Source organism: Pipistrellus hanaki (assembly GCF_964339955.1).
Source record: "Pipistrellus hanaki genome assembly, chromosome: 6".
NCBI lineage: Eukaryota > Metazoa > Chordata > Mammalia > Chiroptera > Vespertilionidae > Pipistrellus > Pipistrellus hanaki.
Genome location: NC_140508.1, coordinates 64,092,081 through 64,109,880, shown reverse-complemented (window position 1 = coordinate 64,109,880; position 17,800 = coordinate 64,092,081).

Below are 17,800 nucleotides of genomic sequence, written 5' to 3'. Positions count from 1 at the left end.
AGAATGTCTTTCAATATTTTATAATACTGGTTTGGTGGTGATGAACTCCTTTAGTTTTTTCTTGTCTGTGAAGCTCTTTATCTGACCTTCAACTCTAAATTATAGCTTTGCTGGGTAAAGTAATCTTGGTTGTAGGTCCTTACTATTCACCACTTTGAATATTTCTTGCCCCTTTGTCAGTAACTAACTGCTATTCTCTTGCTGCTTTTAAAATTCTCTCTTGTCTTTAACCTGTGGCATTTCAATTATAATGTGTCTTGGTGTGGGCCTCTTTGGGTTTCTCTTGTTTGAGACTTTCTGTGCTTTCTGGACTTGCAAGTCTATTTCTTTCACCAGGTAGGGGAAGTTTTCTGTCATTATTTCTTCAAATATGTTTTCAACATCTTGCTCTCTCTCTTCTCCTCCTGACACCCCCATAATGCAAATGTTGTTATACTTGAAGTTGTCCCAAAGGCTCCTTACACTAGCTTCATATTTTTGGATCCTTTTTTCTTTTCTATTGGGTATTTTTGCTTCCTCATCTTCCAAATTGTTGTTCTTATATGTATTTATTGGCACTTTATAATTGTGTTATTCATGTTTTTAATCTTTCTTTGCTTCCTCTTCTTAAAAAAAAACACCCCTTTAATATTTATTTTTTTTATTAAAAAGTTTTAATGTTGACATAATTGCAGGTGTCCTTCTTTTCCTCATCCTTTACCCACTTCCTCCCACCTCCCCCTCCTCTGCCATGGCCTTCACCAAATTATTGTCCCTGTCCATTGGTATGCATATATGTCTTTAGTTAATTTCTTCATCTTTTTTTTGTGTGTGTGATCTCTTTATTTATTTATTTTTAAATTTCTTTATTGATTAAGGTATCACATATTTGTCCTCAACCCCCATTCCAATCCCTCCCACCCCCCCTTCACCTTCTTTATCCAGTCATCCCCAACCCTTCAGGCATCCACTAACCTGTTCCATGTATCCATGCTTCTGGTTCCATTGTGTTCATCAGTTTATTTTGTTCATTAGATTGTTTTATTTTTTCCAAGTGTTGAGCCAGCTGTTCCAATCCCACTTATTAAATACTCCATTTGGAGTTTTCTCATTTGAAATTCTAACTTTCTCCTATACCAAATTTCCTTATTGACTTTTTTCCATTTCTGCACTCTCTTTTTTTCTACTGGCTGTCTGTTTAACCTATCTCAGTAACATTCTACTTTAAGTCCTATAACTTTATTATTATTTTTTAAAATGTATTTTATTGATCTTTTTACAGAGAGGAAGGGAGAGAGATAGAGAGCTAGAAACGTCAATGAGAGAGTAACATCGACCAGCTGCCTCTTGCACACCCCCTACCGGGGATGTGCCCATAACCAATGTACATGCCCTTGACCGGAATTGAACCCAGGACCTTTCACTCGGCAGACCGACGCTCTACCACTGAGCCAAACCGGTTTCGGCGTAAGTCCTATAACTTTAAACTATCCTTTAACTCACGCTAGGGTAAATTTGTCTTTTTCCTTCAAAATTTTCTTGACTATCCTTATACATCCATTTTTGTACTTCAATTTTAGAATAATTTTGTCAAGTTTCCAAGAAAAATGTTTTGAAATTTTACTTTAAATCATAAAAACTAAATAATTAGATAAAAAGTAAAATGATAGACACACGCTTCTTTTAGTTAGGCGGGTGCAGTATAGCTAACAGTCAACAATTAACTCAGTGACAACTAGGGGATTTGTGGTCTCTGCAGAGCCATGCCTGTGCTGTGAGAGGTCCAGAAAAAAGAAAATGACTTTGACATTACTATGATGTGCAAAAAGACAACTAAAAGGCTCAATTAAGGTAAAGATTGGCTTTTGTCAGGCAACTACCCACTATAAACTGCTTTTAGTTAAAATGGTTTAATTTTAGACCATTCTTTGTGGTCAGTTTAGGTCTCTGCATTTGAAAGCTGCCATGGAGGCCTCCCCGGAGCTTGTCAGGTTTAGCAAGTGGCCACTTTGCATCCACAGGACCAAGGTGGCTAAAGGTGCTTTTTTATTCTTGGTTTTGCTTATTTGGAACTAACTCTAAATCAAACAAAATACAATAGATAAAAAACGGTGATCTATTTGAATATCATTAATCACCAGGGATTTTTTGGTGCTATGTAATTTGTCTTGATTGACTTAGCTGTTTCCCACTGGTTTGTGGGGAGCTGGTGGCAATACTGTGACTTCTGAGGACGTGTGTGCTATTAAATTTTGAACTTGTGTGGATTTCTTTTATTTCAAATGGGTCTATCTGCAGCCACAGCAATGCTCCGTTTGTGAGAACAAGAAACCGCTCATTACCAACACGTTAAAGGATGTCCTGTGACCTCAGCCTGTACCCAACATGCCAGTGCTTCCTGGAAGGCTCCCCAACTTTCCCTTAGGGGTGCGGGGCCAGGCACTCGTTCTACTCAAAGACACAGTGTTGAAGGGGAATAGTGAGATGACCATGGACTCTTTTGTAGACCTGTGAAGCTTCGTTCAGCTGAAGAAGTCTTTCCATGGTAATCATTTCTGACCTGTGTCGTGGCTTTCTTTCCCACCCCCCTGCCCCCCTCCTCTCATTCCCTTTGAATGTGCTGTAACCATAAAGAGGTTACCAACCGGGGGAAGTCAATTTAGGGCCGGTCAGGTGGGATTTAAGTGTAACTGTGCAACTGACAGAATGATTCATTACTTTGTAGGTCACTGGGAAGGAGCAGCATTTCTCCAACTGTGTTCCCTGGGTTGATAATCATACAAATGCCCGAAGCACAAAAAGTTCTCCGGGTTCCGGGGCCAAGTTGGCTGAGGATAGGCTGCATACTAATTCCCCGGAGAGGGAGTTTACAATGTGCATTAGCATATTAAAAGTTCTGAGGAGTACCGCAGGGGAGAATTCAGTTTTCGTTTTCTGAGCGATTAAGCAGATATATTAGTACAAAGGACAAGTTTCTTTTAAGCCAACCAGGTTTCCCTGAGCGCCAGTTTCGGAAGGGCTAGAGAAGATTTAATTAGTGGAATTTTACTTTCTCTTTTGTCACAGAGCCTCATTAAAACATGTGTCTGTTAACGAAAGAGGACACTGAAACCTGTAAAGAATTTTTGTGAGTTTATTTGAGCCGACAAACAGTTGACAATTGGCCAGGAAGCAGAATCTCTGCATGTTGGGATAATGCTCCAGGGAAGGGCGGTTTTTCACTCGTTTTTATAAATTACCGTCAAAGGTGGAGATGTAAGGGGATACATGGAATGCATTGGTGATAGATATATGCCCTGACTGGGAATTGAACAGTGACCTCCTGATTCACAGGTCTATGTTCAACCACTGAGCTATGCCGTCGGGCTGACAATATGCTTTTGCTTATTTATTCACAATATCAATGGTGTACCTAGGTGCATTCGATAAAAAGGTGGACTTTTTAACTCACATGACACTTTCAGAAAATGACCTTCTAATGCAGCCATTGATTGATTGATTCAAATAATAGATATCAAGAAACTCCTGAGTCTTTAACACCGTGGTAAGCGTGAAAAAGAGGTAGATATTCTAGAGTCAGGGGGTGGTAAGGGACAAGAAAAACTGGGAAAACATCAGAAGCCCATCTCCTTCATGGGGCTACTCCAGAGGCAGAGTTCTGCAGTCAGCATTAAGTAGCTGTGGGAGGAGAAGTACCAGCCTGAGCCGGACAGGGGCACGGCCCAAGCCAGAAAGTAGGTTGTCCTTTTACTGCAACACCTGAAGGTTGTGCCAGGGACACCAGCACTCACAAACGAAGTTCTGACATGCATCAGTTCTCAGGATAACATTGCTGCTGTGTAACAAGTCAAGCTTCTGTTACTTCAAACAGTATTCACTTATCATCACAGGTTGCTTTGCGTGGGTCTGATAACCCGCTCAGCTGGGCAACGGAGCTTCAGGCTGTGGTGGCTGGAATGTCTCTGCTTCTCACGTCAGGTCTGTGAGTCAGCTGGCGCATCTCTGCTCACATGTTTCTTTTTCTTTTTGTTGAATTCATTAGGTAACATTGGTTAATAAAATTATAGATGTTTCAAGTGGACAATTCTATCTGTATATTGTATTGTGTTCACCATCCAAAGTCAAGTTTCCTTCCATCACCATTCATCCCCCCACTACCCTCTTCTACCTCCCACAACCCCTTTGCCTCTTGCAATCACCATACCATTGATCGTGTCTATGAGTTTTGATATTTATTTTTGCTTAATTCCTTCACTTTTTGCAACCCCCCCTCCCCCCGACAGCTATTACTCTGTTTCTGTATCTATGAATCTGTTTCTATTGGGGTATGTTTTCTTATTTTGTTGATTAGATTCCACATATGAGTGAAATCACATGGTACTTGTCTTTCTCTGACTGGCTTATTTCACTTAGCATAATGCTCTCCAAGTCCATCCATGCTGTCACAAAAGGTGAGATTTTCTTCTTTTTTTATAGCCAAGTAATATTCAGTTGGGTAAATATACCACTCATTTACTGACGCACAATTAGGTTGCTTCCAAATCTTGTCTATTGTAAATAATACTGCAATGAACATTGGGTTGCATATTTTCTTTCAAATTAGTGTTTTGGGTTTCTTCAGCTATATTCCCAGAAGTGGAATTACTGGGTCATAAGGCAGTTCCATTTTCAATTTTTTGAAGAAACTCAGTATTGCTTTCAACACTGGCTGCATCAATCTGCATTCCCACCAACAGTGCACCCATTTCTCCACTTCTTTGATAACACTGTTGTTTGTTGATTTATTGATGATAGCCATTCTGACAGGTGTGAGGGGATATCTCATTGTGATTTTAATTTGCATTTCATATGTCTGTTAGCCATCTGTAGGTACTCTTTGGAAAAGTGCCTATTTAGGTCTTGTGGTCATTTTTTAAATTGGATTATTTATTAGGTGTTGAGGTTCATAAGTTCTTTATAAATTTTGGATATTAACTCCTTATCAAATGTATCATTAGTGAATATGTTCTCCCATTTGGTGGATTGTCTTTTCATTTTGTTGATGGTTTTCTTTTCTGTACAAAGATATCAGAAAAAAATAGTTATGAGAAATGTCCTAGATTTTACTGCCTATGTTTTCTTCTAGGATTTTTATGATTTCAAGTTTTATATTTAATTCTATAATCTGCTTTGTTTGATTTATTTATTTATTTATTTATTTATTTATTTATTTATAATCCTCATCCAAGGTTATTTTCCCCCCATTGATTTTCAGACAGAGTGGAAGGGAGGAAGAAGGAGAGGAGAGGAAAGAAGAGGAGAAGAGAGGAGAGGAGAGGAGAGGCAAAGAGAGGAGAGGAGAGGAGAAGGGAGGGGAAGAGAGGAGAAGGGAGGAGAGGAGAGGGGAGGGAAGGGGAAAGGGAAGGGAGGGGAGGGGAAGAGAGGGGAGGGAAAAGAGAAGGGGAAGAAAGGGGAAAAGGAAGGGAAGGGAGGAAGGGGAGGGAAGGAAAAAGGATGGAGAGGGAGGAGAGGGTGGGGAAAAGGGAGTAGAGGGGAGGGGAGGGGAAGGAAAAAGGGGAAGAGAGGGGAAGGGAAAGGGGAAGAAGAGGGAGGGGGATAGGGAAGGGAGGGGAGGGGAGGAGAGAGAAATATCGATATGAAAGAGACACATCAATTGATTGCCTCTCATACTTTCCTGGACCAGAGGCGGATCGGACCTGACACTAGGGTATGTGTCCTTAACTGGGAATCAAACTGATAGCCCTTTGGTCCATGGGCTAACCCTCTAATCACTGGGCCAACCTGAGTTTTGAATTTATTCTTGTGTATAGTGTAAGAAAATGCTCTAGTTTCATTTTTTTGTACATATCTGTTCAATATTCACAACACCATTAACCTTATTCCATTGTATGTTCTTGCCTTCTTTGCAAATATTAATTGACCATAAACTCATGGGTTTATTTCTGGGCTCTCTATTCTGTTCCATTGATCTATTTGTCTATTTTTATGCCAGTACCATGCTGTTTTGTTGACTATGGACTTGTAATATAGTTTGATATCAGGTAATGTGATTTTTCCACTTCATTCTTCTTTCTAAAGATTGCTGTGGCTATTCAGGGTGTTTTGTGGTTTTTCATAAATTTTTGACACATTTGTTCTAGTCCTGTGAAATACACCATTGGTATCTTGATCAGAATTGTATTGAATCTGTTGCGTGCTTTGGGTAATATAGACATTTTAATAATGTTAATTCTTCCTATCCATGAACATGGAATATACTTCCACTTATTTGTATCTTCTTTAATATCTTTCTTCAGTGTCTTATAATATACCAAGTACAGGCCTTTTATATCCGTGGTTAAATTTATTCCTATGTATTTTTTTAATGCAATTGCAAATAGGATTGTTTTCTTAGCTTCCCTTTCTGATAGTTCATTATTGGTGTATAGAAACATAGTTGATTTCTGGACATTTATTTTATATCCTGCTACTTTATTAAATTTATTTATCAGTTCTGATAGTTTTGTTGTTTGTTTGTTTTTGTTTCAAACAAGGAAACTAAGACAACTCAGATTATTTAAGTGCCTATGGTCACAGAACTAGATAAAAGCAGTGTTGAAATTTTAAAAAGTTATTGCTCTGGCCAGCTTGCTCAGTGGTTAAAGTGTCATCCCGAGGCCTAAAGGGTCTTGGTGTGATTCCTGATTAAGGGCATGTACTATATCTTGGTTATGGGGACCAGGATGCGGGCAGGAGGCAACCAATTGATGTGTCTCTCACTTCTATGTTTCTCTCTCTCTCCCACTCCTCCCTTCCTTCTACTCTCTCTAAAATCACTGGAGAAAATATACTTGGGTGAGGATTAAAAAGAAAACAAAAATCAATGCTACTGCTTTCCAAGAGGGGGAAAAAAAGGCTACATTCTTTTAGCTGCAATACCAGACTTTTCATTAGACTTAGAATGAGGCATAGTGTAGGATAAATGTCACATTGCATGGAATACATTTTACATGTTTTAACATGAAGTGTTGCCAACATGTTTATAATCGTCTGAGCCCCAAGAAGCACTGCCTGGAAGTCTCACACCTTAGCGCTTATATCTTTAAGTTGGTTGCTTCTTCCACACCCTCACTTCACACAGCAGCAGAGGTTCTCATTGGTTCTCCTTCACGGCCACTGGTCCCTTTTTCCACTGTGGCAGCTGTTTTGCCAACTTTATTTCCTGACTGGGAATGAGCCACTCCGCTGTGGAAAACAAAACCCCAGAAGCACAAAATGTAACACTTATTTTAAAATAACAATGCATGAAGGGCTTTTTATGTTAAAAATCTTCTATACACATGTTTCAAAGCCCAAGTGCCCCAAATTTCCAAAACAAAGCTTGTGGAAACATTATAGACATGAGTGGACTCCATAAGCTGAAGATGTCCACAGCCAGATGTGAACAGATAATGCTGTGGAGAGATGCGACAGTATTTTTCAAGATAAACAAATTTGCAAAAATAGTAAACACAGAGGCTGGATAAGATCTTAGGTCAACAAAGGAAACCAGGGAAGAATATAAGCATGGTCTGCAAAGGGAAATCTATTGTGATGAATGCTTAAAGATCAGGTTATATACATTTATTTCAAAATGTCTTTTTGAATAAAGAGACTGTTGTGTGCCCAATATTGTGTTTAACAGACTGAGAATGTGGTTAATTGTCCAAATGCTGCCTTCCATTTTATAGATTTGTTGTGATAAACCTTAAATCCCAATCTTGGCCAGCTACAGCAGGTGCTCCCAATATTCCTGGGACCTTCCTCACTGCCTGCTTTTTTATTAGTATTTTAAAATTTAATTTTTGGCTAATAAAATTATATGTTTCCTGTGAACAATTCTATAATACATCACCTGTATATTACTTTGTGTGTTTACCACCCAAAGTTAAATCTCCTCCTGTCACCATGTGTTTGACCCCCTTTACCTTTACTTCCTTCTTCCCTTTCCCTCTGGGAGCCACCATGCTGTTGTCTGTGTGCAAGAGTTTTTGATTCTTTGTCTTGCTTGTTGATTTGTTGCTTTCAGTTTTATATTCCACATATGAGTGAAGTCATATGGCTCTTGACTTTTTCCATCGAACTTATTTTGCTCAGCATGCTGTTTCTCCAGATCCATTCGTGCTGCTGAAAATGGCAGTATTTCATCTTTTCTTATGGCTGAGTAGTATTGCATTTTAACAAGACATAAAATCCTCTGGATAATATGCCCTAATGGGGAAATGGCAATGACAATTCAAAATTCAAAATGGCTATTCAATTCAAGAAAAAAGTGGCATGTTGGACTTCATCAAAAATTAAAAATTTTATTCTGTGAAAGTACCTATTATTAGGATAAAACATTCAAAATATAGCCTGGGATAAAAGATTTGCAAATCACATATCTATCAGAGTGTGAAGAACATTCAACATTCAAAGTAGGTTGGATCCTTGGTGGGGAGTATACAGGGAGCAACTGATAGATGCCTCTCTCTCTCTCTCTCTCTCTCTCTCTCTCTCTCTCTCTCTCTCTCTCTCCCCCCCCCCCCCATTTCTCTCTCCTTTACTCTCTTTCTCAAACCAATTGAAACATGTCATTGGGTGAGAATTTTAAAAACACACATAAACGATGAATTTTACATTTTAAAAGGGTAAATCTTATGGTATGTGAATTATATCAGTTTTAAAAAAACAAAGCTCAACAATAAAATAGACAATATAACTAAAAGATAAACAGAAGACATAAAGAAACATTTTGCCAAAGAGGATATAGGAATGGCAAATAAATCCATGAATAGATATACAACATCATTATCCACGAAAAAAATGCAAATTAAGACCATAATGAGATATCAGTACACATCTATTACAAAAGCTAAAATAAAAACTAGTGGCAATACCAAATGCTGACAAGAATGTTGGGAAATTGGCTTTCTCCCATACCAATGTTGGGAATTAAATAGTACAGGTACTTTGGAAAAGAGTTTGGTAGTCTCTTTAAATGAAATACACATTTACAATACTATCTAGCAAAAAAATGGTATTTCTGTGACACAAAATCCTTTATATGAATGCATATAGTCGCTTTATTTATAACTAGAGGCCCGGTGCATGAAATTCGTGCACTGGGGAGGGAGTGTCCCTCAGCCCAGCCTGCACCCTCTCCAATCTGGGACCCCATGGGGGATGTCTGACTGCTGGTTTAGGCCCAACCCCACAATCAGACATCCCTGACACAATCTGGGACTGCTGGCTCCAACTGCTTGCCTGTCTGCCTTCCTGATTTCCCCTAACTGCTTCTGCCTGCCAGCCTGATCACCCCCTAACCACTCCCCTGCCAAACTGATTGATGTCTAACTGCTCTCCTGCTAGCCTAATTGTCCCTAACTGCCCTTCCCTGCCAGCCTGATTACCCCACTGCCCTCTCCTGCCAGCCCAGTTGCCCCCAACTGTCCTCCCCTGCCAGCCTGGTTGCTACCAATTGCCCTCCTCTGTCTGCCTGGTCACCCCTAACTGCCCTCCCCTGCAGGCCATCTTGTTGTGGCCATCTTGTGACCACATGGGGGCAGCTATCTTATGTGAGGGTGAGATGGTCAATTTGCATATTACCTCTTTATTATCTAGGATAACCCCAAACTTGTAACCAAAGTGAACTTCAATAAGTGATGGACAAACTGTGATGTCCCTATAACATAGAACACTCTTGGCAATAAAAAGGCATGGTTTATTAAAATATGCAATAATCTGGATGGATCTCAAGGGCTGAGTGAAAAGTGAATCATAATGTACCAGACAGGGGCCAGCATGAAGCAGGTCTGCGTCAGGTGGCCTGTAGTGTGTGGGTTCTTGGCTTCATGTAGGAAAGATTTCACAACAGGAGTCCAGATGGGTTGGAGAGCATGTTCATTAAAGGTAGCGATAATGAAACAAAGGAAAGAATTAGAGTCTAAGACACAACAGGGAGAGCCTAGGGGGGGCTCTGCTTTGTGTCTAGAAATGTTACAGGGAAGAAGCCACCCAGGGCAGGGCTGCTTAGCTCACTGGGACGTGAAGGTCACAGTGACGGGAGCGAGCCCAGGTGGGACTGCGTTAGCTCACTGGCAGGTCAGAGAAAAGGGGGCCTTGGAGAGAGAGGATCAGGGGATGAGCCTGGGTCAAGCTGCCACTGCCCGCCACTCCCCTGGCTGCAGTCTTGTGGGGACCTTTAGAATTTAAGAAGAAATAAAAAGTTCGTGTCCGGGAAAGGGCATGGGTGTACTCTAGTGTGAGCCTGTAATTGAGTCTCTGTCCTGAGGGATTTTTATCCTTTTTTTTTTCCCCTCTGTAGGGGAGAATCTTAGGGGACGGTTTTGGTAAAATATTCATCAGCTCCCAGGTGCATTTTTAATGTGCTGATGCATCAAGATGACTGGATAGAGGAATTTTGGATTCTTCTTTGGTCTATTTTACTGTTATCTTGGATCTGTTTGGTTTTAATGGAGTTTTTGTTATTTGCTCCCCAACTTCATCTGTCCTTGGGTTTAGCTGGCCCAGATGGCATTAGTTGGGTCTTTTTCCCAGGCCAGGGTGATGTCAGCTATGTATTCTCTGGTTAGGGAGGAGGGCATAAACCATTTGCTCTCAGTGTCCTTGGTTGGGGAAGACAAGGTCATGCAGTTCACAAGCTGGCTGCAAGCTGCCCAAACTGTTTGGCCTTGTTTAATTTTCTTCTCTCAGTTTCCCCGCTCCACCTGCCCGGGGATTTTCCTAGCTTCTTGCTATCCTGCTATGATTTCATTTGTACAACCTTTTCAACATGACAAAATACTACATATGGGGAAAATAGTGGTTACCACATCAGAATATGGCTGGGGGTCCCCAGGCATCTCTCTGTCTTTGTCTCTGATCTTTCTACACGTGGTCCCTCTAGCATGACAGTCTCATGTAGCCAGACTTCTCATATGGCCACGGAAGCTCTATTCACAGCCACTCTCCCATTTTAATTTCACCGCTTGGTGATGAAAGGAAATTGTGAACACTCAGATAAATAGTGCGTGACCAGGACCAGAGCAGTTTAAAATCTATACAGTTAGGGAGAGAAATTTCAACAAGGTCTCCAAGCACATAAGATGCAATCAGTTTTTGGTTGTCTATGATGTTTTTAATATCAATACCCCATAGAGTTGGTAAGGACTGTGCTGAGAATTTACCTGGCAGGATAGAAGGTTGGGGGCTGGGGGCGGGCAGGGACTTGGGCCCCCTAAGTATTTGGGAGCTGGTGACGGCTACAGTGGGAGGTAGGAGGGCAGCATGCTATATTTGGGGTATGGCTGCTCTAATGTAACTCTCCAGCTCAGCCACATTCGCTGTGGGCTCTTCAGCAAGTTTCTCGAATCCCTTTCAGCGTCCTTTTCCTCTGAAAAATGAGGATGATAGTGGCGCCTACCTCTTGACTTTAGATATCTCACCAAAAACATTTAAAACAATGTCTAAAAGATGAAATAGAGAAGGCCAGAGACCGGGATGCCAGGACACAGGCTTTATTGAAGAGAAGAGTACCACTGCAGTCTGCTTTCCGGAGAAAGAGACCGGGGGCCGGGGTTCATGCACCTTTTAAGGGGAGAAAAGAGAGGGGACGGGGCTTAGGGCACTCAGCACACGCTGATTGGTGGTTTCATGTAAGGCTTATGATTAGGGACCTAGGGACTTAGGAATCGGGGGCTTAGGGTATTTGGCTGGTGCTGTTTGGTAGTTCAGTGGGCAGGAATGTCCCGCTGCAGGTGGGGTTTATGTCCGTCCATCAACTGGAGGAAGGGAGGATCTATCAATGTCTATTACAGAGAAATGCTCAGAAACTGTTCTCTGTTATTACCGTTCATACCAGATCTTAGAATTTTTGCCATGAAGAATAGGATTTTTATTGACAGGATTTTGGCCTGATGTTCCCAACTCTCAGAAAACACTGATGCAAGTATACATGAATAGACATAAATAGAAAGAAGGATTAAAATGTTCAGATGGGTTGGAAACAAAGACAATTCTCCTTTAGCAATTATGAAGCTATAAAAAGAACGAGAGCAACATTAGTCTTTTCAACATATTTCCAAAACAGCTTGGCTCAAGGATAAATTACAGTACAGACAAGTACTAAGTACCCTGAAGCTCCTTTGCACAATCCTGTGGAAGTTTCAGGGCTGAGTGCATTTTTTCCCCAGCAAGAAAATTTGTCAAGCAGGAGTGTGAAAATTAGAATTGCTAAGACTGAAGCAAAAAACAAACGCACTTCACCATTGGAGGAGGCATCAAGGTTGAGCTTCGCAGCTGTTGTCCTGTATGAAAGAAAACATAGGCCCCTGGCTAGAAAAATGGAACCTAATTATGTTATGATGAGCTGGGAGAAAATGGCAAAGAAAAATTGTCATGCAAAGCATGATGGATGATGTTTTTCAATTAAAACTGCTGGAATGCAGCAGTAGAGCAAAACGGCATAATAACTCTTTTTTCTTCTCTTCCAATTTGGCAAGCAGAAATGCAGCAGCATGGCACATCTTTTTGTTTTATGTTTTTTTCTTGACATAATTATGTCAAGGTTCGTGGGATGTAATCTGGAGTCATCGATAATGAAAATGAAGTGGACATATCACTTTGAGGCACAAAGCCTCAGATTCCGTCGAATAGAAATTTCTGGTTGCTTTTATTTTGAAAATTACAAGGGTGGCTTGCTTCTCAGGGTCATTTACATGATAACAAACTATCTACCTTTGAATATACATGGCTTCTGGGTAGTGTGGATTTTATTTCCATTGAGTCCATGCTAATCACATTTTAAATCATGATATATGCCACAGTCAGGAAGACTCAATTCAAATCATTAATCAAGAAGATTCATTTGCTGTTTGTTCATTTGCAAAGGGTGCATGCAGTCTAGCCGTTTGGTTTGGTGGTAAGTTCATGCTCTTTACAGAGATAGAAGGTGTATCCTGGTTTAATGGAACTTTAATTTCATGTTTTCAGATTAAGAATTTTGTAACTAAATAAAAAAGCTGAGTGATGATTCAGGTATTTTTAAAAATATAAATTTTTATTGATTTCAGAGAGGAAAAGAGAGGGAGAGAGAGATAGAAACATCAATGATGAGAGAGAATCATTGATCGGCTGCCTCTGGCATGCTCCCCAGTGGGGAGGTAGCCCACAACCCGGGAATGCGCCCTTGACCGGAATCGAACCCGGGACCCTTCAGTGTGCAGGCCGACGCTCTATCCACTGAGCTGAACCAGCCAGGGCTGATTCAGGTATTTTAACTAAATTATTCAAAGCAAACTTTTAATTTATTTACAAGGAAATTTATAATTTCACAGAATAACCATGGTTACATGGAGTATACTTGCCATGTCTTATTAAAGAAAAACAACAAATGTATCTAAACCACTTTCTTTAACAAAAATAACAAACATATATAAATGTGCAGGTATATGTTTTGAAAAGAAACTTTGAAATCCAGTATGAGGAAGTAAATTGGCAGCTGATAAGAAAACTTAAACACCTGTTTTTCCCAGCCAATATTTCCAGGGTTTAATAGTATTAACGTAAAAACCATTGAAACCTGTAAAGAATTTTTGTGAGTTTATTTGAGCCAAACTGTCAACATATGCTGGGAAGCAGAACCTCAATGAACTGAGACAATGCTCTGGAGAATGGAGGGTTACATCTGTATTTATATTGATACATTGCAATCAAAGGAAAGGGATGTGGGTGGGTTACATGAAATTCACTGGTGATAGATTAAGGAGGTGGGATAAAGCAAAGCGGGGAAACCTCTGCGATAGGGTAAAAAGTGAAATGATGGACATGTGCTTCTTTTATTTCTTTTATTATTATTTTTTAATATATTTTATTGATTTTTTGCAGAGAGGAAGAGAGAGGGATAGAGAGTTAGAAACAGCAATGGGAGAGAATCATCGATCAGCTGCCTCCTGCACACCCCCTACTGGGGATGTGCCCGCAACCAAGGTACATGCCCTTGACTGGAATCGAACCCAGGACCTTTCAGTCCGCAAACCGATGCTCTATCCATTGAACCAAACCGGCTTCGTTGGACACGTGCTTCTTTTAGAGAGATGGATACAGAATACTTTAATGTAATTAACAGTTGACAATTACTTGATAACAATAACAATGAGGGAATGTCCCGGTGCCATTTGTTGTGCCCTGAGGGGTCCAGGGTAACAAGGAAGTTACAAGTTACCCAGACATCTCACAGATATGTCATCTTAGAGGCAAAAAGGCCAATGGGCTCAGTAAAGATCTAAGTTGATCTTTGTCCGGGAAAATATATGGCCTAGGACACGACTACACACCATAACCTGATTGTATAATAGTTAAATATTTAATTTTCAGACCATCTTTTGTGGTGATTTTAAGTCTCTGAGTTTGCAAGATTGCCACATGGGCCTCCCCTGAGCTTGTCAGGTTAGCATGTGGCTCCTTTCGTCCACAACAGGATGGAGGAATTATAATTCTCTTGATCACTCCTGTATTTACCATAAATCTCAGCTTCCACTGATTTTGTAATCTGTCTTCTGAATTTTGCTTCCTTTGCTCTTTGCACATGACTTTTTTCCTTGGGACAACAGCCATAAAGCCATTTTCACTCTGTGAATCCCCCTGGCTCAGTGTTGTGTTTGACTGACCTTTAGCAGCTGCGGAGCAGTTTCATATTGCAACATTGCATATCAAATAAAAAATGCACATCACTGGATGGTCCATTGGTCTTTTAATTTACATTTCATTATCAGTATCTGGCCATATAGCTGGGCTCTCTCCTTTCTGCTTTTAACGTGTTCTCATCTCTCCCTTCGCTTGCTGTAGTCCCCAATACTCTTTCTCAGCTGTAAGTTTTTTTTCCAACATAAGGTAGGCTCTGCAGACTAAATTTTGACATGCCAAATGTCCACTAAGGTATTTTACTGAGATCCTGAAGAGGGATTTTAAACTGTGTATCCTCCTCTTCACCTACTTCCAAAAAAGGAAATACAGAAAATTCTCACTAATACCCTCCAGTTTGAAGGAAAGTGAGTGGAGAATGAAGCTATGCAGCCTCGGTGAAGAGAGAAGGAAAACGCTTGGGAGTGGAAAATCTTACACATCACCAGGTTATGGAAGAGGCCAGACGAGCCATGTTGTATAGCTGTGTGGAGAAGATGACTGAGAGCCCACTGGAGTGGGACACACCTCTCTGAGGGTGAGGATCCCCAATACAAGACACCGAATGAATGTTCAGAAGAGAGCAGTGTTGTGCCCTGGTAAGGCCTTCAAACAGTTCTACCTGGGTCAGCATTCCCCTCCCCTTCCCCCACCCTTAACCCTTAACAGTTAACAACATGCCCTCAGTTCACACAAATTTTAATATAGTACAACTCTTAAGCTACGTATTGTGGCTCAGAGAGGAAGACAAATGACTGTCGGAACAGGTGGAATAAATATTAAAGAGAACTTATCCATATGGTAGCAATCATCTCAAGTAAAAACTGCAGTTTTAACTTTAACTTTAACCCTGCTGCTGTTTTGGGTTCTGTATTTATCTGCTTCCTAAAATGATAGAAAAGTTATTTTGATTTTCTGAACTTACGTATGCTATCCCAATCCATTGAATACTCCATGGATGGTGGTTTGAATATCCCATTGATTGTGATCTTACTGGTTATCGAAGCACATTCTTCTGTACCTGGGAACCAGGACAGCACAATTAACCCTAAATTGTCTCAGTAGCTACAGATAATGTGTTTCAGTTGACTCAGTGGTCCCAAGACCAGGACAGCACAATTATTCTAAATCGCCTCAGTGGCTCCAGATAATGTGTTTCTGTTGATTCAGTGAACCGTAGACCCAAAACTATACTTAATCTTTATAGATAACTAACTTGCTCAATTTCGCTTCTGTAACTGCTTTGTCCAAATCAGGTTCCTCATTCTGTGGAGGAAAAGAGCCACATGCTAACCTGACAAACTCAGGGGAGGCCTGTGTGGCAGTTTTGCAAACTCAGAGACCTAAAATAACCACAAAAGATGGTTTGAAAATTAAATATCTAACTACAAACAGGTTATAGTGGGTAATCATGTCCTAGGCTGATATTTTCCCTGACAAAGATCAACTTAGATCTTTACTGAGCCCATTTGCCTTTTTGCTTTTAAGATAACATATCTATGAGATGTCTGGGTAACTTGTAACTTCCCTTTTTCTGGAGCCCCTGGGGCACAACCAAATGTGGTGGGTGCCAGGACTGATGCCTCAAATTCCTTCGTTATCATGTAATTGTTCCTGCACTCACCTAAGTACATGTCCATCATTTCACTTTTTATCCAGTCCCAGGGGTTTCTCACTGCTTTGCTTTCTTCCACCTCTTTAATCCATCACCAATGAACTTCATGTAACCCACCTATGTCCCTCCTTTGATTGCAATGTATAAATAGAAATGTAACCCGCCATTCTTCGGAGCATTATCTCAATCCATTGAGGTTCTGCTTCCCAGCATATGTCAACAGTTTGGCTCAAATAAACTCACAAAAATTCTTTACTGGTTTCAATGTTTTTGTTTTTTCCCCTGTTAACAATTCCAAACCCAAAGATGTAATGGATACCTTTGTGATATTCTGCATATAAGCCAGATTGGCGAACCTTTCGGGGCTGCGAGATTTGGAGCGCTGTTGTCCCTCGTAGCCGACTGCCTTTGAATAAACAACTCCATAATTTGACTTTTTGAGGCTTCCTTTGTGAGATTCGGGGTACACTACAACATTAGCAGAGCAGATGAAAGATCTGGGCAAATGGGTACCATCGTAAGTATTTGTAAAATAAAAATAAATTACATGAAGCTATGCAAATCTGCAACAACCAAAATGCATAAAATATTACATATAAACAACAGTCAAAGAACCCAGTCTGGATAAAAATATAATCTTCTTAGATTATGAAAAAAACTTTTAGGTATTTTTCATGATATGGATTCAATAAAATGAGCTCAATGCTGAGGCAATAAGGTAACAATCAGATGAAAGGGGAAAAGATAAAGACAAAAGAACACTATTCTAGATCTAATTAATAATTTAGAAAGAACAAGAGATTGAATAGACATGTTTAGAAATCAAATTGCTGATACAGAGAGAAAGAGAAAAAAGGAAAGGAAAAAGCTCCCCAGGCAGAGATGTTCATTTGCTTTAACATGGATATAATCCAAAAGCCTAGAAGAGAACAGACCTTTGGTCCACAGTAGTCAATAAACATTTGAATAAGTATTTGTTGAATAAGTAAAAATACTAAATGGTGTGATTGGACCACAGAGAAGAAAATGTTTATTCTTTGTCATGAAAACTGCTGCTAAAGAGCTCAGAACCTAGTGCAGTATCTCAAAGAGAGTTCATTTACCATATAGCTTTGTCTCCGGGACCACCATATCAGAATCTCTGGAAGAGCTCTCGGGAATTTTGCAATTTTAATATCACTGAATGTGATTCTCCCACACATTAAAGATCAAGAACTATCGTTTTGTTAGATCCTTTATATTTTTATTCTGGCTGCTCTCCTTTCTTATTGGTTTACATGCAGTTTCTACAGTCTATCTAGTAGAGCTCTTTTTTGTTTTGTTTTGCTATAATACCTCAGGTAGATGCTTTTTAATATAAAAAATATGAGTAATACACTCTGAATTCTCATCTTTTTAGATTTCTTTCTCTTCACATTGATATAAGGTGTATGTAGGTCTAGGATTCTAGGTTGCAAATTCTTCACCCCAGATTTTAAAAAAATATATATTTTATTGATTTTTTTTTACAGAGAGGAAGGGAAATGG